The sequence below is a fragment of the Vanacampus margaritifer genome, chromosome 6 (assembly GCF_051991255.1).
Source record: "Vanacampus margaritifer isolate UIUO_Vmar chromosome 6, RoL_Vmar_1.0, whole genome shotgun sequence".
NCBI lineage: Eukaryota > Metazoa > Chordata > Actinopteri > Syngnathiformes > Syngnathidae > Vanacampus > Vanacampus margaritifer.
In genome coordinates this window covers 11,571,875-11,594,161 of record NC_135437.1, presented here as the reverse complement: position 1 = coordinate 11,594,161, position 22,287 = coordinate 11,571,875, and the positions used below count along the sequence as shown (strand labels likewise).

The 22,287-nt window shown below is 39.8% G+C and overlaps 1 protein-coding gene across 1 annotated transcript in view; it reads left to right on the top strand.

Annotated features, from left to right (window-relative positions):
• mafb (MAF bZIP transcription factor b) overlaps positions 1–22,287 on the top strand; it is a 59,282-nt gene that overhangs the window by 29,493 nt on the left and 7,502 nt on the right. The window lies entirely within an intron of this gene.

The window sequence follows — 22,287 nt, the reverse complement described above, 5'->3', positions numbered from 1 at the left end:
TTCACATGAGCAGAGCGGGTTTTGTTACATGACATATTTAACAATGTGGCATAGGCCTGCTAGGAGGTCTTTATAATGTAATGGTGCCTTGAGATACAAGTGTCCTGACTTACAGGAAAACTCTCTGCCACCATTAAAACTGTTAGCAAACATCTGATGACCTTTTTGCAAGTGACTCACAACTTTTCAGGTCAATTCCAAAATTGTTCAACACCTCTTATAGAAACACTTTCAAAATGATTTGCAAACACTCGCAAGTGTTCGCCACTCAGAGGGATAAAGGGCTTTAGTGAAGTTTACTGATTCCCTAACGTTAGACGTGAAAGTCTTTGTTTGTGTCTTATACTGCCCCTGGTGGCCAAGTTGCACACAACACAAGGAGCTCAATGAAGGAATCATTATGGACAATGTTTAATTCTTTAAATTTGATGTAGACATGTTATTAATATTATAATTTTCATACATATTACAAAGTGCTATTTTCTTATTAAAATCAAATCACAAAAATAATGTGTGTGTTTTTTTTTTTTTACAGATAATGGAATTAATTTCAATTGGGAATGATTATGATTAAAATACTTTATTTGATATACAAATATTGATTCAAATGTAACATTTGGAATGAAGTTGACCTGGCAATAAAATGTTCCCAACATATTATCATGTTTTCAGAACACTTTACTGCAGCCAGCATTATTGACACCATTGCATGCAATTAATTTTAAATAAAATGAACAAGTAATGATTTTTTTTTTGAACATAATACAATAATGAAGTGTATGCTGAGGTCTACATCATCAATAAAGCTGCTTGCAGATTGCCACATATTACGATGATTAATTCATTAACATGTAGACAGCTTCCATTCATGTCAGGCAAGTGCAGCACAGGAAAAGCAAGCACATTTAACGACTGGCATTACTTTTTTTCTGTTGATCTTCCCAAATTGTTGGCACAATGCTTAGCTAATACATTCGGCCATGTTTAGCGCACAAGCCGAATGAAAACAACGGCTATTATTAGCTGTAATATTAACGGAATGCTATTTTGCTGACGACTATTGGAGGACAATAGCGGCAAAGTGCACTTCTCTTTAATTAATTAGCTCGCTTTTGTTTCCGGAGGCGAAACACAGCAACAAAAACAACATGCACACACACAAAAATATAATCATATACTTTTCAGTTCACACACAAGAGTTAGCTTTTTTAGGGTGGGGGGGAAAGCAGGAAGTGCGGAGAAGAGGAAGGGGGTAATATCAGCAGGCTATCTATCCTCTATTCCACTGGTGAAAACCCAATCCTCTTTGGAAATAACAAATGCATAAAGGAGCCACAACACAAATATATCTGCCTGGCTCAGATAGATAGGGCTATGCTAGAGTTTAATACCCTTATGTAAACCAGTAACAATCAAGCCCTAACACACACACCCACATCACCACTAAGGGGACAATAAGGAACACGCTCCATTCTCTCTCTCTCTCTCTCTGTCTCTCTTTTTCTCTCTCTCTCCAGATATGAACAGTAATGACTGATTGTGTGTTTCTGTTTGTATGTGTGTGTGTAAGCGACTGAGCTGTTTTCTTCAGGAGATATTGAACAATGCGCTAGCCCAGATTGTTGGGCTCCCCGGCGCTCGTTGTGCTTGTTTGTTGTGTTGGAGAGTCGTCCGCGGCCTGACCCCCGGAGGCCGCGGTCCGGCTCGCTCCTCACCGACCGCTCGTTTGATGGCTCACTCAACCAAAAGTGGTCGTGGCAATTTGTCCGGTGACGACTCAGTCGACAAGAGTTCAAAGCTGAAAAGACCTGTTGGTGCTGAGTGGAGGGTCGTTAACTTGGAAAGGACAAGCCTTTAAGTGGTTCTTAAAGTCCATGTGAAGTGAAAATAAATTTGGCACACCATAGAAAAGTCAAATCAAGCTGTGGGCTCTCAAATGCTGCATTTTGCATAGTGTCCTCACAAAACACATTTTGACCGGAAATGACAGATGATCAATATAATGTATGCAATGCATGGATGTACGTATATGTGTGTGTGTGCGTGCTTATCATTGGGTTAAAATGGCAAAGGTTAATATACATCAGCGGCCATCTGCATGTATGAGCTCTACGGAAGAAAAAAAAACACTTTGTGTACTCTCGTTTGGGCTGATTGCTCTGTGAGATAACTCGCCACTTGACATTTCGCTCTCGCCTGCTGAAGAAAAATGTCTTTTTAGGGATGTGTGTGTGTGTGGTGTACATATGTTGGCATTTGTAACCGCCCTGCACTTTAACACAGCGTCCCTTTTGTGCAACAAATGGTGTTTCTTTTTGTCTCAAGCTGGGTGCAAGCATGCTTATTTTTAACCACGATCATAATTACAGTGTCATTTACTCGGCCCAACTCAGTGTTGAGCACACACAGAAGGATTTGCTAGTGTAAATATTGAACAGATTCACTATTTACGGTGGCCAGGCAGAGTTGTTTTAGGAAGGAACGATCATTCTGAACACACCCCGCGCTACGAGATAATCGCTCAGGTAATCTTTCAGAGAAATCCAAGAATCTGGACTTTGTTGAGTCGGTATGCATGTAGCCACTTAATTGTCTTTAGCTAATGTTTATGTCACGGAGTCATGGAGTCGGTGGCTCGGCCCGACTTTGTATTTGTCACACATGAAAGGATTTACATTCTAATTATTGAACAGATTGAACATCTACAATTGTTAGCTCCGATTCTTTTCTGAGTTGATTGGGGAGGAAAGAACACACCTAACACATCTTACACCACAGGATAATCGCTAAGGATCATCTTTCAGAGTGAAGACCACTTAGAAGGCCATAATCACAGAAGAGTCTCCCCCCATGAAGGGATCACAGATATGGCTGGATCCCCTTTCCAGGACCGGCATCATTTATCACATGATAATATGATGCTTCATGAGGGGAAGCGGCAATAAAACAGGCCAAAATACTAGGTGTGGCTTAGCCAAATGTGCAAGAGTAAAGATAACTCTTAAATCAAGAACAAACGTTTCTACACTCTAAAGACAGTTGGGTAAAAAAATAACCAAATTATGGATCAAAAAAGGACCAATCTAATTTATTGGTCAATTTGACCCAACTTTTTGGGATGTTTTATACAAAATGACCTTCTTTTTTTTTTTACTCAAGTAAATGATCTGACCAAAATTGTTTTACACTGAAAGACCCATTTCTTGACTCTAAGTTGGGTCAAATCAACCCAAGTAGAGGATCGGTCCATTCTTGACCCATAGTTGGGTTATTTTTGACCCAACTGTTTTTAGAGTGTACAGAGTTAGCTGCTCAAATTTGCGTGTGTAGGCCATTCCAGAGCTCACTTTGATGATTTTGTCTGCAGGGTTCTATTGGTAGACGTGAGCAACACGGAGCAGAGTGCAAACATAGCAATCTATGCTAGATGTGTATGCTTGTGTTTGTTGATGCATGTGTGTCACAACATCAAGTTCAACCTGATCAGCAAGCGTAATGCTGCACTCTCTCAGGCAGCCCTATAAGACCCTGCTTGGAAAGCATCAAATATTTATACGACATTATCCGCCATCATATAGCCTGTAAGTAAAGAAAACATTCTCACCGACTTTCTATCGCATTACCGAATTCAAGGCCGGGTCCGGGTTTGTTGCCTTGTTACAGATTTATTGTCTTTTATCCGCCATGTTTCTTGAGGAACACTCAACTGGTTGCGCCGAGAGCCCGCTGGGTAAATGATACCATCGTAAAGCAGACATGCCATCGCAAATACTATTTACAGATCTCGCCTGGGGATTTGTGACAGTTTTTTTGATCTGCCGACTGAAAGGGAGGACGGCGAGGAAGTACAGAGAGTAAGTGTTAATTCTACACGGCAGACACTTGAATGGCTGCTGTTGTTCTGAAGGCTGTTTTATGGAGCAGAAACAGCCGGCTGCGGGTGTTGTTTTCTCCGTGATTGATTGCTCCGGCCTCGGGGCTGTTCGGAGCGCGCCGCGTTTTGTTTGAGTATTTACTGGAATGTTGGGAGGATAAAACTCAGCCGCCTCAGCCGTCGCGCTGCGGCGGGCGACTGAAAGTAAGGCGACAAAAACCCACACACGGAGATAAATAGGGACACTTGGGTGCTGAGGGGGAGATAATGTCAACAACACAACTAAGGATGTACACTTGCGATCAGGAATGGATACTGTAGCATCAGATGAGGACGTAACCTCATTTCTGGTTAGCAGTTCACTTTTAGTGAAATAACAGCAAGTACAATGAACTTGTCCTGGAGTGACACCAACTGGTTCTACAAAGATGAAGTAACCTGGATGTGTAAAGAAGGTTGTTTGCTTTGAGGTAAACCAGCACATTTCGTCAAATGGGTCTGAAGAATGAGGGTGGTGGTATGCATGGTGAGCAAAGAATGAAGATAGGGTTAGAACACGGGACTGCAACCTGTGGCTCTTAGTCCCTCTCCTCGGCTCCCTGAGGATCTCAAAAAAAAAAAAAGAATAGAAATTTATAAATATATATATATATATATATATATATATATATATATATATATAATTTTTTTAGATACAATATTTTTTGAATGAATTAACAGTTTAGATTAAAAGTAACCATAAATGACCAAAAAGAGTACACAAAATTTTCCCCCAAAAAAGGCAGAACATTTATTATAAAAAAGGCAGAAAAGAAAACGTTCAAAAAGTAAAAAAAAAAAAAAAGAAGTCCAAGAACAAAATGCCATAAAAAGTTTTCGAATTTTCAAAAAGAAAACCCGAACATTATAATATAACGTACACAAAATTGCCCCAAAAAAGACAGAAAATTTATTTTAAAAAAGGCAGAAAAGAAAACGTTCAAAAAGTTAAAAAAATAAATAAAAATGTCCAAGAATTAACGAAGAAATGCAGACAAATGCCACAAAAAAGTCTTTGGAATTGCCAAAAAGAAATCCCAAACATTATAATATATAACGTGCACACAAAATTGCCCCCAAAAAAGACAGCAAATTTATTTAAAAAAAGGAAGAAAACGTTTACAAGGTATCTATAAAATGTCCAAAAACAAAAGAAGAAATCCTCCAAATTACCATAAAATGTCCACAAAATGTCCAAATAAAGAAGAAGAGAGGCAAATTGACTTATTAAATTGGCGGACATTAGGACCAGCTGGTATGCAAGTGTGTCTGGGGTGGGGGGTGTTTTTTTTTTTGAATGACTGTTTTGGCACACACATCCATATTGGATCACGTCAGGGTCACCCATGTAGCAGAATGACGGAGCACGTGCTGCAGACCATGAACATATCTTTATTCCTCAACTGCCAGCAAGTAAATGAACATAATCACAATATTGGGCCACAACAGTCATGCATGCATGCTGGGTGCGAGCCACGGTCCTGATGTCCGACACAACATACTCAAATAAATTCAATGCTATAACTTATAATATTAGTGTACTTTTCAGAAGGTCAAGTACAAATACAAAAACAGTGAATATTTGAGTTTTTCAGCAAATAATGGAGGATAGGTTCCCTGCAAATCTCAGCCAATAGCTGAATTGAACATCAAATATCAAATTCTGACATCTGACTCAGCGTTTAAGTGGTTTGAGGGCCGGCCGGGGATTTGCCGTTTTGACTGTGGGCCTTCTTTATTGAACACACATCATGACGTGAACAAGAAAGCACTGGGCTTTATCTGTCACCTGTGTGTGTGTGTGTGGGGGGGGGGGGGGGGGGTCTGTCCATCACGCTGATGAAGAGCAGCCACGACCTTCAGTCTGTCTCTTTTTGCACTCTTTCATTCACATTTTTCACACGTCGCTCATTCAGCGTGTCTCCACAGAAGCCGCCGCTTGTCTTCGAAGTAGCGACGTGTGTGTTGGGCGTGTTTATACCCACTGAATACTTCATTAGGTACACCTTTGCCATGCATCCATCCATTTTCTAAAGTGCTTGTCCTCATTAGAGTCTCGGGTGAACTGGAGCCAATCCCAGCTGAGCCTTGTGTTGAGAGCAAAAAATGTTTCTTCTTTCAGACATTTTGCTGCTAGATTGCAGCAGCGAACATCACAACATTCGGCCCCCGTCAGTTCATGTGGTTACCTGGCAGTAAAAGTACAGGTATCTGTTCTGCTTTGTGCTTGCAGTTTTCCTTTTTGTGCTGGTATTTTGCCAAATGTGCGTTTCTAACGATCCTCTAGGAAAGTAAATGCTGAGAAGAAGAATTTGATGATGAACACCTGGCAAGGGCGTTAAAGTAAGATAGGGAACCTTTTGATGTCTGACGTGCTGAGGGAGGTCATACAAATGTACAGTCTCACTGAAATATTGTAGAGAGATGATAATCTGTCAGCGTATGTGCGATATTAGCACAAATTTAATGAATGGCCACCAATTTCTACTTAGCACCTGAATGACTCCACAGAATGTTTTGGGCTGTCACAAATTGCATCTGAAGGAGGTACAGCGTACAGGTGCTCTAATGAAGTCTTCCTGATGCCTACACACCTGCATCCACATCTTGAGTGGTCCACCGGTGTCTCATTATGGGTCTTTAGTGGGAGTTGGTGGGGAGGGGAAACAAGAGGCGGACTATATGTAAGTAGCTGCGCGCGGCAGAGGGAGATGTTCTTCTACACACAGATTAAAAGAAGCTCAGTATGTGATTAAGAGAATCACCATCTATAACAGCGCTAAGCTTCAATATCTGCTGCCAAATGTGGAAATTAGGCGAGTGTGTGTTTTGTGGCTATACCGACGTGTAGGGGACTACACACGCACGCACTTGTGTACAGGCATATTGCTGTGGGTGTTTTCTATTTGATGAATGCCAAATTCCTTTCAACTCATTTTTTCCCCAAGTCTGCCCTCTGTCTGCTCCAGTTCCCCTCCATCCTTTAACTGTCAGCAGCCATGCTGTGTGTGTGTGTGTGTGTGTGTCCACTCCTTGTTCTGTATCCTAATTAGCTAATAAAGGTCACGGCATCACTCAGTGTGAGGGGCAGGGACATGCAAATGAGTTGGAAGTTCACTAAGATGATACTGACCGCTGGTGGCACCGTTATGAATAATGATAATAATAATAATCATCATCATAATCATAATAATAATAACATTATAATAACAATAATCCTAATAATAATAACAACAGTAAAATTATAATAGCAATAAATAATAATAATAATAATAATAATGACGATATCATAAATACCTAATAATAACTGCTGCTACTACTACTAATAATAATTCTAATAATGATACCTAATACTCCTACTGCTACAACTATTGAAAGAACTAATTGGAAAACTAATATAAATTATGGTAACAACTACCATATAAGAAAAGGAATGATGGATGGATGATGGACGTCAACTACTACTAGTGTTAATGTCGTCAATGAAAACTAAACACATTTTTTTCGTCAACACACATTTTTCACCGGACTAAAACTAAACCAGACTAGACTAAAAACCTCATTAATAAACAAGAACTGAGACTATATCAGTATGTATTTTTGTCGACTAATGAAGACGAGACGAAAATGTACTTCACTTAATAAAAACTGCACTGAAATCTATGGACATTTTAGTTCATGAACAAAAACGAGACGAATATTATATGATTTTGTAAAATCTTGTCTCTGCTAGTCTGTCATGTGTGTGACACTGTCATGTGACACACAGTGACACACCGCCTTTCAAATCTGCAGCTAGCAAGTGCAACATGCACAAACAAATGGGACACACAGGAGGTGGATTCACGGTGAACGGTTAAAAAAAAAAATTATTACAATTATTATTTAAAATGAATCCAATAATATTAATGCGACCGCTAACTAATGCTGGGTAACTTACTAGCTCATAGCATGGAGCCATAGTAGCCACTGTAATTGTGTGAAGTTGTTTTTCATCAAAAATATGAGAGAACATTTGATGTGAAATTGTTTTAGATCCGAAATGTTCAACATTATCTGCTGACAGAAAAAAATATGCAGGGGTAAAATGATTGTCCTGACTAAAACGTTGACAGTTTTTGCTGACTAAAACTAAACGAATAAAACTATGTTTTCGTTGACTAAAATAAAGACTAAAATGGACTAAATAAAAACGGGATGAGTTTGACTAACTATGATAAAAACTAACAAGCGTAACTGAAATTGGACTAATACTGAGACTAAATAATTTTTAAAAAGCCTGATAAAACTACTACTAATTATTATTAATGTAACTCCACTACTATTCATGATGTTGTTCTTGCAAATGATAACAATTATAATACCAATACTAAAAATAATCAGAATACTATAACTGCAACTATGACAGCGACAACTACTTCTGTATTATTCCCTGTATAACAATAATAATATTAATATTATTATTATTATTATTATCTAATAGGAAACATCATAGACGGGCTAGTGAAAATTAGCATCAGTGCTCCAGTTATTCTAATGAAGTGCTCCTGTAACACACATGGAGCAGCAACATAAACAAACACAGCATATAACAATATTCACAGGCATTGACTTTATCCTCTGTGTGACTAACGGCTTTTTACTGCAGCTTCATTGGGGACCTTCTCTGCCAGTTCTTCTTGCTCTTAATTACACTGCATTTCTTCCAGTCGGCCTCACTGCTGCCCAGAATGTTGTGGCAAAATGTAGTACGACAACTCCAAAAACCTTCTGTATTCACCGAATCCTATCAACACACAACATGTGCTTAGTGTTGTCTTTTGAGCAGGTGCTGCTCGCTCGCTCACTTGTTCTCTCAGATATGCGAGGCGAGAGACACATGCTCCGAGGCGAGTCCTTTCACTGGCGCTCCTCAGGTCCATCACCTTTGGCGGCAGAGCTTGTCTGGCGTCCTTTAGCCTTAAATCAGCCGGCTGTCTCCATGTGTGAAAGCTCTCTCCTCCTCTCTCGTTCCATAACTCATCCCGTCTGTCTCGCTTCTCTCGCTCTCGCTCTCTCGCTTGCTCGCTTTCGCATAACTCTTTGGGTGTCTCGCCATCTCTAACCTGCTTTTTCAACCCTTCCTTTTTATGTTACCGTTTATGGTTATATCAGTCCTTTTCCTTCTTCATTACCATATCTCTCGTCTTTTTTTTTTTTATTCCTCTAAACTGCATTCACATCCATTTCCATGCTATGAGCTCAAATAAGGAAACATCGTTGCCCTTTTTACATTTTGTTGTTTGGTGAACGGGGGTCTGATTGTATGGTAGGCAGAGTAATAAATTCAGGGGCAAGTGAAGTCGTGCCCTAACAGATGAGGACTCTGCTTATTTCCTTTCAGTCTATCTAATACGCAATTTGTATTTAATGCAAAGTGGCGAAATTTCAACAATAAAAGTAAAAGTCTTTGTTAAATCGATCTCTGCAAATAAAAACACTTTCATAAGCATCCTTGGCCAATGAGACTAACAGTAAATAGTAATGGCATTGACAAATAATTTTTTAAAAATTGTGACGTCTAAAACACCTTCGATACCAAATTTTTATGCTTTAAAATAATTTCTTTCATCAAAATATGAAAACTTTTGATACATCAGTCGTTTGAGAAAATAAGTAACAGGAAAAAAGTGGAAAGTAACCTTGTCTAATTGATTCATGGTTGAATAATGATAGTAATCATCTGTCTGGTATTCTTAATGAAGCTAAGATTTTGAATACATTATTTTTTTTCTAGATTTACCCGGCACATTAGGCGTATTTGCACATAATATTAAATCAGAATCACTGACACCACCTTGAATTTTACTCAAAATCGGAGAGGAAATTGTTGACATCAATTGTTTCTATTTTCAAATGTTTAGATCAGCTCCAGTTCACCTTTGACCCTGTGGAGGACAAGTGCTGTACAAAGTGAATGGATGCTTGATTTTAAATCTGGCCTTCTACTAAGTATCTAAATGGCAAATGTTGAGCTGAGTTATTGAAATGCACACTATTGTAATTCTATGGATGTCTGAGGCACTTTTGGAGGGCTGATTATGGATTAGACCTTTTTGAGGATTCTTCCTGAATCTTTCAGCCTGGAGGAAACGTGCTTAGAAGACAGGCAGCCTGTTTGCATTTGGGGAGACTCAATGCCAAAGAAAAGCTTTGGGGGAGGACTGACTTTTGGTTGTCACAAGTAGGGGTCACCAGTGTATAAAAATAAAAAAAAAGCATATATTAAAAAGAGAAACAGTTGTTTCTTTGAATATTTTACTTGCAAGTAGCAAGAATTAAGTCACATTCTGTAAAATACTTAATGATTTTTTTCCTGCATTTTCAAACGAGGTTTAGATTGTGGTTAAATACACGAGAGTGGAGAGAGGATGAAAAGGATGCAAACAAAGCGAGTCTTTACTCTCTCAATCATCTGCTGTGATGGAGATACAGCATGAGCCGGGAAGCACCAGCGCGCTTCCTCTTACGCCGCCAGCCAAACAGATAGAAGGTGTTCTTAACTCACATGTCTATATTTTCCCACCGCAATCCTGCTCAGTGGAAAGTTTGGAATTAATTCGCATCACTGTTATTAGACTTTCCGCCCACGCTGATATGCAACCGTGTTTATCTTCTGCTGGTGAACATAATGAGCTCAAAGAGTGAAGATGCTCCCGAGAGTGAGGCTTTATCGTTGCTTCGCCGCTCCGGCGCTATTTTGTCTATCATCCTCCTGTGTGCAACTTTTTTTTCTTTTGTTTTTCCATGGTGCTGTTACTCAAGCAAATGTTGGTTATATGTAGAGTGGAAATACACTGTTTTACTTTGTGTTATCATTGTTGGGGCAGCCACTTAACCCTGGAGAACCCAAGAACCCTTTTCTTCTTTGGAAAATTATGAATTCTACATTAAAAAAAAAATATTTGAATGAACACCAAAATATATGTTTTTTCAATTTTAACCCTTTTTTTTTAACTAGCTCAGAGTTACTAATTTATCAATATATATATATATATATATATGTATATATAAAACATACTCCTAGGCATTCTGCAACATGATATGAAATAGATTAACAAAAAAAAAACACAATTTTACCATCTGATGGTTTGCTGAGAAGATGGTTTTGTTTGGATTGATTTCCAGCTCAACAAAACAGCATGTTGCCAGCCATCTTGTCACCACCACTCTGGCTCATGTAAGTGCAATATTCATCCACTAGATGGCCCCATGCTGGGGTCAGAAGTGGCACTCTGGACTTTTGAAGTTAAATTTGTAAAAAAAAAAAAAAAAAAAGGTCTTTGTTATTTGAGTAGCAGAATTTATAGGGGCCAAATTTGACCCCGTGGGCTCTCCAGGGTTAAATGAGGTAAATACATTTGAAGTACAAAAAACCTGTAAAATGTAAATTCATGTGGTTTCAACTATTAGTATAGGAGATTATAAACCTTTTAGGGAAAGACGGTGTACTTTATTCGTCATTTTTCACCCTTAGCTAGATTTGCTCCCTGCGAATGGTTTACAATTGGTACAATTAGCACACTGTACAACCGACACATGCTAGTAGTAACAATGTGCGAGGTCGTTCGTCATTGGCCGCAGTAACTCGTGTCCACTGGTGGCAGGCGTCTACATGGGAGGACATCACATTAGCAATGTTTCCAGTCTCTATCAGGCCCACGGAGATTATACAAAGAACGTTCCTTCGCATCGCTAACGCCGGCTTTCACAATAATGGGCCATAAATTAATATAGTGTGCTCAGCAGTAAATACTATTACGCTGCTCGTGTTTACAGTACGCTCGTGTATAAATGGCCCAATCGGCGCGTGATTACGGCCGGACTGCCGCCATTTACTGTCCCATTTGTCAATCAGGGGGACACGAGGGACGCTGTGCATGTTGATTAGGAATATCATAGCCTGAAACTTGCAATTCATTCTATCTATCTATCTATCTATCTATCTATCTATCTATCTATCTATCTATCTATCTATCTATCTATCTATCTATCTATCTATCTATCTATCTATCGATCTGTCTATCTGTCTGTCTGTCTGTCTGTCATCCATCAAGTATGTATTTTTGTAAGTCGATGAAATGCATATAACACTATATTTTTTTTTTTAATGAAAATGAAATCGGAACAGTTAGATGGTGACAACTAGTATACAATAATTGTTCAATTTATATGAAGAAGGGATTTGTCAAAAAATGCTGATACAAGTGAAGGAAAATGAGCGAATTCAGGACAGATTAAAAAATAAAAGCAACAAATAATTTTAGCAAGAAACCTGAAGTAGACTTTATTTTCTTTTTCATGGGCCACATAAAATGATGCTGTGGCCCGAACTGGGCCCCCGAGCCTAAGGTTTGACACCTGTGCTATAGAACCACGAAAAGACATGAGCAGTGGGCTTATTAAGGTATAATTCACCTCTCCGTCTGTGTCATTTGGGCCTTGTGTTATCACCAGATCATTCCCACACGCCAGAGCGCAAAGAAGTTGGGGGGGCCGGGGTGTGGATGGGGGGTGGATGGGGGTCTCTGTTCCCTATGAAATGTACACGGGGGTGAATTTCAGTGGTGTTAATGGCTTTTTAAATGTCAGGGAAAGACGGGGAATGATAAAAGAGAGATGTGTTATCCACTGTCTTCATGATCACCACAGAACACGCCTCGCCTGTGTGTGTGTGTGTGCGTGTGTGTGTGTGGAGGAGTGGGCCAACTTGCGGTCGAGCTGATGTCAGCGTGATTTATGCACCAATCAGATGAGCTGTGAGGGAGGGAAAAGAGAAAGTGGGGAGGGGCAGACAGGACTACTTGCTGCTTTATTGTTGTGTTGTGTGCGTCCTGCGTGTGTGTGTGACTGGAGCAGCAAAGAAGAAATATACTGCATATAACCTTTTCCACCAGCTTCTCTATATACGTACTGTTAGATTTGCCTTTATTTGTAAGCTGCTTAATCCATATTGGCCACTCAGTAAAACCGCGAAAATTTTGACAGTGAGTTTTCATACATCATCTCAATTATTTAGAAATAAAACATGACTTTAGCTTTGATTGTAGAGATTTTGGAAAATAGGATATTAACCTTTTAGCCAAATACCTCCATTTTACAGTGATAGAGAGACGCATGTACGAGTATATATGTCCGCCTCTAGAAATTTTAAGTTTTTAAAACTGGATTTTTTTCCTAAATTCAACTCAAATAAAGTTTGTGCCTTAATTAAGTCCCTTTAGCTTAATGCTAACAAACAATATAATATACTATAGACCGGCTAAACTACAGCTTCTACGTGGCAGTGTCAAAATGCTTTAAGCAAGGTTTATTTGATCAACATGTACAACACATCAGATAATGTAACAGTTCTCACGGGCATATATTCTTTATCCTTAGCCAAAAGCAACTAATGCTAATGTATCTTACTGAGTCAATTACAGTAGTTGTGAAACTCTTCGTTTGTGCTTACATGACTATGTTATACTGCCCCCCATTGGCCATGTTGCGTACACCAGAAGGAGCCACAATGAATTAACATGATGCACAAACTTTATTTCTTTACTTAAGTTTTTTTTTTTAAATTATTATTATTCAATTTTTTTGCCCCCGACTGGTTTGAGCTTTGATCATGTTACGGAAGAAATTAAACTTGTATCTCAAGGCCCCCACTGTATCATGTAAGAAACAACATAATTTGTAATATTATATGCGAGATAGGAATTGACCTTATGGAAAATGTGTTACTTTGTCTTTAATGAATCTGCTTGATATTTTATAATATTATTTGACTTGAACTACTGAATGATATCCCAATTTATCAACATGCACCTGCAGTATAAGTTTACCGGTGAGGTGATCTCTCTTATTTTACTGCATCGAAATCAAAACAAAGATCTCTATGAATGTGACCAAAAGTACACTAAAAATCAAGTAACATCCAGTGGATGCTTGACTGAACTTCCTGCGGAACCCTCTGTCAACTTCCTGTGTCCCATTCGAGGGTGCGAAATCACAGTCAATTGTGTCCAAGTGAAGCGCGCGTGTGTGTTTGCTATGATGGATCTCTAACAGAGGGTTGAGTGATGTCACAGCAGACTGCATTTTAATAGAGAGGGGAGCAATTAGAGGGGGTACAGGGCGAGAGGTGGAGGGGCTGACACGCACGTAAGCGCACACACGCTCGCACACACACACACACACACACGCACACGCACACACACACAAACACACACACACACACACACACACACGTACAGAGTCTCATTACGAAGGACGAGTTAATTAATTGTGCAGTGATTCACGGCACTCGTAATTAATCTGGTAGGTATGAGAGTGTGTTTTGTCGAGTGACTCCTCTCCACTCCATTTAAAACACACGCACACACGTGCACACGCACACACGCACTGGAACATGTCTGTCCTTGCAAAATAACAACCGTCAGTTGAACTACAGTGTTGTTATCATATTATTGGTGGTTACATAACAATCAGTCAGTTTTGGTTGTATTCAAGTACGGGGGTACCTTGACTTACAAGCTTAATTTGTTCCGTGGCTACATTTGTAACTCGAACGACTTACATCTCAAATCCAGTCTAGCGTACTGTACTGTGAAGAAGCATGCAATATTAACAAATAAATAGAATGGAATTAATTCAACCATTTTTAGTGCTTTCCTTCAATGGTTATTGTGCTGCTCCTTCTGGTGTGTGTCAAACAAGCATTCACACTCACATTCACACTTCTGGACAATTTAGAGCACAGGCGTCAGGAAGCCGGGGTACCCGGAGAAAACCTTGGTTCAATAAAATCTTGGTTTTTAGTCCTCCTTTTACGTCCCTTCTTCCCACAATTCTTTGCACGGGTGGGAGTGGTGCATTTGGAGATTGAAGTGGGAAAAAAATTGTTGAATGAGCGATGAGGTGGCAATATACATCTCCACCTGTTAGCTGGCCACCACCTTCCTCCATCCCCCTCGTTCCCTCCCTCTTTCTCTCCTTGCTGACATGCATTGAGATATTGCTATGATTTTTCCGTGTTTGCATATATGAGCTTAATTTATTCCAATCCAGCGGCATCGGGTTTATTTACAAGGCAGCTCTGGTCGGCCGCCAGCAAGCCCTTTTAGTGCAGAGAGAGAGAGAGAGAGACTGTGATCACATCCACAGTAGTAATGTCAAGCTGTGAGTGGTCGCAGTGTTTCTCTATGAGGCGATTATGTGCGTGCAGGTTATTGTGCCGTTTGTGAACGACACCTAAATCATCCCGTGAGTGTCAATCATAACTTCTGTAGCCAGCATAGTCATGTGACTGGCAAGTGAGTAGACCGGAGGTAGAAAGAACAATACTGTACTATGTCCTCATTTTGGGTTACAGCGCGATCAGTTTACACAGATGTATCACGGGAATTTATCCAATTCCCCTTAATTGGTTGAAACTGATTATTTATGACAAATAATCAATATTTGTTTATCATGACAGTAATGTATCATGACAGGTAGCACAATAATAAATCACACAAGATGGCCAAAGAAATTAGATTTTTGTCTGAAAAATCCACCACATTTTTTTCCTAATGTCATGTAAAATTTGTTCCTTGGTTCAAAAAATGTTGGGAAGTCCTGGCAAAGTAGAAGTGCGCTGAGAGAGCTGTTGGTAACTTTTTGGTTACCCTACACAGGAAATTAAAGTCCATGTAAAGTGGACATAAATGTTATACATTTCACACACCATGTAGAATATGTGTATGCATGAGAGTTGGTCACAACTATACCAAATTTGAATGAATAATAAATAAATAAATAAATCGCCAAATATGGTCATTCTCTCCATTCTTCCATGTTCCAGTCAACTGTCAATCAAACACCACTTAAACAAGCTGGAAAATGTATGTTACTTCATGGAGAGTCTTTCTCATGCATACACATATTTGAGACAAAATAAATATTTCCACACCGTGACAACGAGGCGCTCTAATGAGTCTGCAACAGCATGCAGCCCCCGGTCCACTTTGAAGCATCCTCCACCCCCTCTTCCCTGTTCTGTCTTTCTCTTTGTGACATGCATACACTCACAGCCGACAACGAGGCACTCTAAAGCGTCCACTACAGCAGACTATTTGTTGAGATCTGTTTTTGGGGTGCAGGCTTAGCTAGCTAGCACAATTGTGCCAAAATAATTGCTGATATGAGCAAAGGTGTTGAAAAATTGGGTGGTGAGTGGAGGGACTCCAGTACGTGTCTGCGCTCCGTTTTAGCCACGCCAACAAAATTAAAATAGTGATTGATAGCTGGGGTTCCTAATGTTTCGGCCATTTTCTACTCACAGTACTTAGTGCAGTCTTTTGTTTCAATTTTGGCTTATGAAATTTAGCTAAAACCAGGAATAAACGATGTGATGTGTGCTTTGTGGTATACTGACTTGCTCTCTCTCTCTCTCTCACTCGCGCACACACAGCGCGCATATCTGCTTTCAGCCGGCGGCGGTCTTAACCAGACGCGCTACATCCCCGCCGATCTATTATCTGCGCGTGACAGATGTATTCACGTAGCGGTTTTGATAGCTATTGATTGGCACGGCCCAAGTCGGTTAAGAACAGGAGAAAAATGAGATTCCAAAATCAACATGGCTGTGGGCGGCCATGTTTGTTAAGGTGAAGGGGGTGCTTTCAAAAGAGGATGCTGAGGACAATTGGGTGTGTAGCCGTTATAAGGAGCACGCACACACTCTTGGGGCACAAACAAGCTGATTGAAAATATGTGAGTGTACGCGCGCGCGTGCGTGTGTGACCTTGACGTGGCCCGGTGGTAAAGTGGGACATGAAGCGAGTCGGCGTGTGAGCAGCCAAGCGTTGGGGCCCCCTCAGATTAGCAGACTTTATTACTGCCACCGAGCGCTAGCCTGACAAATCCTCTTATTTCATTCGAGCCTCTTTTACCTCGGCCTCGCTCTTTCTCATTTCCTCACTCACTTTTTATGTAGCCCCCCCTTCCATTCTTTACTCCCAAAACTCCACCTCTTCCTCCCCCTTTCACCCTCCCTTGTGTTTCTCCGAGCACCTTAGCACCTCGCTCACGGACTCGGGTCAATTTCCTCACTTTCTCATTGTTTCCCTCCTCCGTTCCACAACCTTTTTGCTCCGCCCCCTCCTCCACCCTCTCTACCTCCCACTCTATGCTGTGATGAATCTGTGGACAGGGGCTAATAATTGTACTTCAGCACAAGTGCTCATTTTTCTTAGCGTTTGAAAGGCATGACAGGCAGGAGCTCTTTTTCTCAACTAACCCCCACCCAAGCTTCCTACAAGCGACCCCTATCCCATCAGCGCCTCCCGGACCGCCCCACCCCATCCTATCGCTTTTCTTCCCGGTTGTACTCAGTGGTCGGGGAAAATAACTCAGGGTTTACAAGGTCATGCTGTCTCGCACTGAGGACACACTGGGGAATTTGAGGATTTCCTCAACGGAGCAGTGACTTCCATACATCAAATAAATAAATACAAACACCTGCAAGTTATAGATGTCGCAGGGAGATCAACAGAGGGGGGAATAAGTGAAGAGTTCAAATGCAAAAGTTGGGAGTAGTCTGGTTTTGCAATGAAATGACATCAAAGACCTCTCGGGAATATTTTCTCAATATATATATATATATTTTTTATGTTTCATGGTTCCTGCAGAGCCATAAAAAGTCTTAAAAGGCATTGAATCCATGAATCTAAAAACAAGGTCTTAATTGGCATTAAAATTTCTTAAATTGATCTTTCAAAAGTCTTAAAATGCTTTAACACTTCAAGTCTTAAGTAAAATAGGCGTTAAATTAAAGTAGTGTAAATACATAGTCTCAAATTTCAAAATAAAGTAAATAAAATTCTCCCCAAAAAATAACTCTAACTCACAGTCAGGATAGTGGAACCAACAAAATGATGGTGTTGTTTGCTCTCTACGCGCATCATTTATGTCCTGTAGCGACTTTGGACAACTTGGGACATAGGGAACATTGGGAAGTGTCTCTTGAATTTCATTTCCTGAATGTAAACTTGCCTTAAACTGCTTAAAAGCTCTGTGCTTTATTCACACTAACTTAAAATACCCTCAAATTAACAAAAACATTAGCTTTCATCTAGAAACAGAAAAAAAAAACTAATTTGACTAAATTTACAAAAAAAAGTGGAGAGTTCTGATTTTGAAGTGTTCAAGTGTACATGATTAGTATAGCCTCCAAGTGCTTTTGCATGGATTTTTTCCTGGGTACTCCGACTCCCCCCACATTCCAAAAACATGCATGTTAGATTCATTGGTGACTCTAAATTCATGTGAAGGTTGGTATGCTTATATGATTGGCGACCAATCCCTGTACCACGTGGCGGCCGTGGCTCAGGATGTAGAGACGGTTGTCCAGTAACCAGAAGGTTGGCTATTCGATTCCCGCTCTCCCCAAGTCATGTGTCGTTGTGTCCTTGGGCAAGGCATTTCACACACATTGCCTCCAGTGCTACTCACGCTGGTGTATGGAAGGTGCGAATGTTTGGTGGTGGTCGTAGGTGCACACTGGCAGCCTCGCTTCTGTCAACATGCCCCAGGGCATCTGTGGCTGTTTAAGTAGCTTACTGTCACCACATTGTGGATGTGTGAGTGCATGAATAATGTATCCGTTCCATTGTAAAGTCTTTGAGTGTCTAATTAGATAGAAAAGCGCTATATAAATCCAATGTATTATTATTATTATTAAAACACCCCTTTAGAAGCAGCAGTAAGAATAGGTAGGGATCCAAAATGGAGCTCTGTGGGACGCTCACAGCCAGTTAAGATGTAGCGGACGATTCAAATGCTGGTCTGACTCAACAGTGAAAAACTTGAAACACAGCTGTGGGAAAAATTAAGAGACATGGGAAAAAAACACACACTGGACCATTTTATTTTTACTCAAATATACACGTTAAATAGCAATATGCCGGATGAAAACAACAAAAAAAAAAATACAAAAAATATATTTATATAAAAAAAAGGAGAGCAATGATGATGACATGTCAAATCGGTAAAATTACCGAATGAACACTACTGAGCTCTCCAGAAAAAAAAAAGAAAAAAAAAGAAATATGCAGGATGTTTGTCCATATGTTCCCTGCAACTGGCTGGTGACCAATCCAGGGTGTACGCTGCCTGTTGCACAAATTCGGCTGAGCCAGCTAGTCAAGACAAGCACGATAGAAAAAAAGCATAGGAACACATCCACTGAACAGTAACTGTATTTAACATCCTATGCAGTCCTAAGAGAACATAAACTAATTAACGATACGTGTGAAAAGGAGTTTGGCAGTGTGACAAACGGTGGTCTTTTTCCGTGTCATTTGTGCGCGAGGCGTAAATGCACACAGCGCAGCAGGGTGACGACGCCCCACTGTGCTGTTTAGCTCCGAAGCAGCGGTGACTGTACACAAGCAGGAAAGAGAAATGATAATAACAATCATTAGGCAGTAGTAGTGCTTTTAATAAGACAAACACAACTCTCCAATGACAACATATTACCACCACAAATCATCACTTACATGCACATGTCTATATTTGAGCCTGAATGATGTATTTAAAAATAAATAAATAAATAAAAGAATGAATAGAGAATGAATGAGGAAAAAATAAAAATAAAAATAAAAATAAAAATAAAAATAAAAATAAAAATAAAAATAAAAATAAAAATAAAAATAAAAATAAAAATAATAAAATAAATTCAGCTGAATTATTCTGGTTGACTTACAAGTGCCCCAACTTCCAAGTTTTTTTTTTATATAGTTACAGTCATTGGTAAAAGGCAGGCGGACAAGAGTTGAGCCATGGAAATGACACACAAAGAAAATTTGCATCAGAGTTCACGAGCAGCCGGCGAGAGCAGCTAAACAGCGTGATGACTGACTGGACTCTACAGCAGCTCTTAATGAAAATGTATCAGCAGTTTTAATCACAATGTGGCCCTCACCACGCTAGAGATGGAAAGAGAGCAGAGTGGGCGACCGAGGGAGGAGGAGGAGGAGGAGGAAAGGCAGAGACTTTATTGCCGGCTGTAGTTAGATGGTAAATTTCCTCCTGGCAGATATTTATTGAGTTAGTCGAGTCTAGAGAGAGCTTTAACATTGATTGTGATCATTAAATATATCCGCCGCAAATGGCGAGATGGCGTTTCCCTCAGTCAATGGAGCCAACCGGGGCCTGAACAAAGGCATAATCAAATCAATCCTCTCATAATTATTCCTTGAGAGGTGAAATTAATCACGAGGAGAAATAAAAACAATAATGGAAAATGAAATGGTCGCTCGTAAACAATTACGGCCCAAATTGAAATGAACTCGGTGAAGGAAAGAAAAGAAATTAAGGCAACAGCCACTGTTGGTTTTTGCTTCGTGTCGGCTCGTGGCGCCCGTATCGTGTTCTGCCACACTATTGCATGTGTGTCTGTCGTGGAAGTGATTCCCAAACACTGTGTAGCGGAACATTAGTGTGCCGTAAGAAGTCATCAGGTGTGTTATCCAATTTCACTCTAACTGCTCCAAAGATTTTTCTTTTTAACTACAAATAATTTATTTTTGTTCACCTACTATCTATGCCAGCGACATATCGTGACAGGCAGAACAATTAAATGAACTTCCACTAAAGGGCAGAATGTAACATTAGCTTTCCCTCAAATTAACAGGCCCAGATTTCACACTGAGAAAGATCATTTGTAAATCAATCAATCATCATGACTTCCTATTGAAATTTTTGGGAAAACTAAACTTAAGACAGACATGTTGTGTAATTAAACAACCCACACACTTGGGAGAAAGCGAGCTAGCTTAAAAATTACAATGCAACATTATAGATTGGCTAACGAAACTAGCAATGAAAGTTGCTAAGTTTGAAACTTTTAAACAAATGAGATTTTAACAAATGATGCAGCAACAAATACAACCAGAACATATAACATTCTATGTGTGCTAAAAATTGTGTTCTTTGTGTAGATCGTGTCATCCAGGACATGGTAACTCGCACCGGTTGAGCTAACCAAAGCACTGGACTCGTATTTGTTGAATTTGTGCATCTTTTCCTTTATTTCTGAAAATATTTAAAACTAGACTAAATGCAATTTCTGCAGAAATTGTGTGGGAATGCTGAAAGCTGAATGCTAATAGCTGAATTCTAATAGCTGAATGTTAAGCTGAATGCTTATGAAGTAAATTGAAAGATAAATTATGTGAAAATGACAAAGTATTATTTGTAGTTGAAAGATAAATTAAAAAAAGGAAAATTTTGAAGCAAGAGGAAATTTAAATGAAAAAGAGTTATCTATCTACTGGAAATAGTCTGCATGTATTATACTCCTTCCCTGGTGGCTAGAGCTCACACAACAGAAGGAGCAAAACATTGTCCAAATTTGAATTAAAGTAAAAAAAAAAAAACTATTCTGTTTTATTTTTCCATTCTATTACCTTTTGTAACAGTAGAATACTATATAGTGCTATAAAAATAAAAAAAATTCTGGGAGTGGTTTTCAAGGGACTGGACAAATGAATGGTCTTTCCATTCAATTTACATACAGGTTGGGAAATGCTGGATGGGTGGTGGAGGGGGTCAAAGGATCAAGGTCCTCCACTTTCTTCCTCCCGCTGAGAGGAAGTGTAGCATATTGATCAGCTATCAGGACAATTCCGATATGAGCTGATCGATGACACTCGCTGTGGAAGCCAGGCAGGCTCCTCCCACTTCACTCAGGACGCTTACCTCCGTTCGTTTGAAGCGCAGGGGCCCCGAAGGTCTTCTTCGATTCTTGAATGCCTCGTGGAAGGATGTTATTGTGGACATCAGTTACACTTACACAATGTGATCATGTTCAATACAATACTCACAAGTCACTCTAATGGATATTAAGGATATAGAAAAATGGCTTTGCGTAAAGCTTGAGGTGATACTAGTAGGCCTGGTAGTGTGATTAGCACCATGGACAGCAACTGGAGATCAATTGTTTGAATCTCTCACCATGATTATTTAGCTCCAGTGTTGCAACTAACGCCACACTGAGATAGTTTTGTCGGCACCTGTGTTCACGAGTGTGTGTTCAGTGTACGTGTTTCACAGGAAAATGCTGTAATGTGATGTGAAAAAAACAGCGATAAGACACCTGCGCTGTGGAGTGCACTGCTGATTAGGGCAGGGCGGGACACACCGGCACTATCGCCTTCCTTCTGTATATACAAGCGCAACATGTGTCCAAGCATGTGTTCTTTTTATTTTGGAATATTAACAGTAATAATAAAAAATGGAATGTGTGGGCATCTGTGGGATCAGCTGCTTCATCTGTTTTATTTTTTATTTTTTTGCACAGCCCA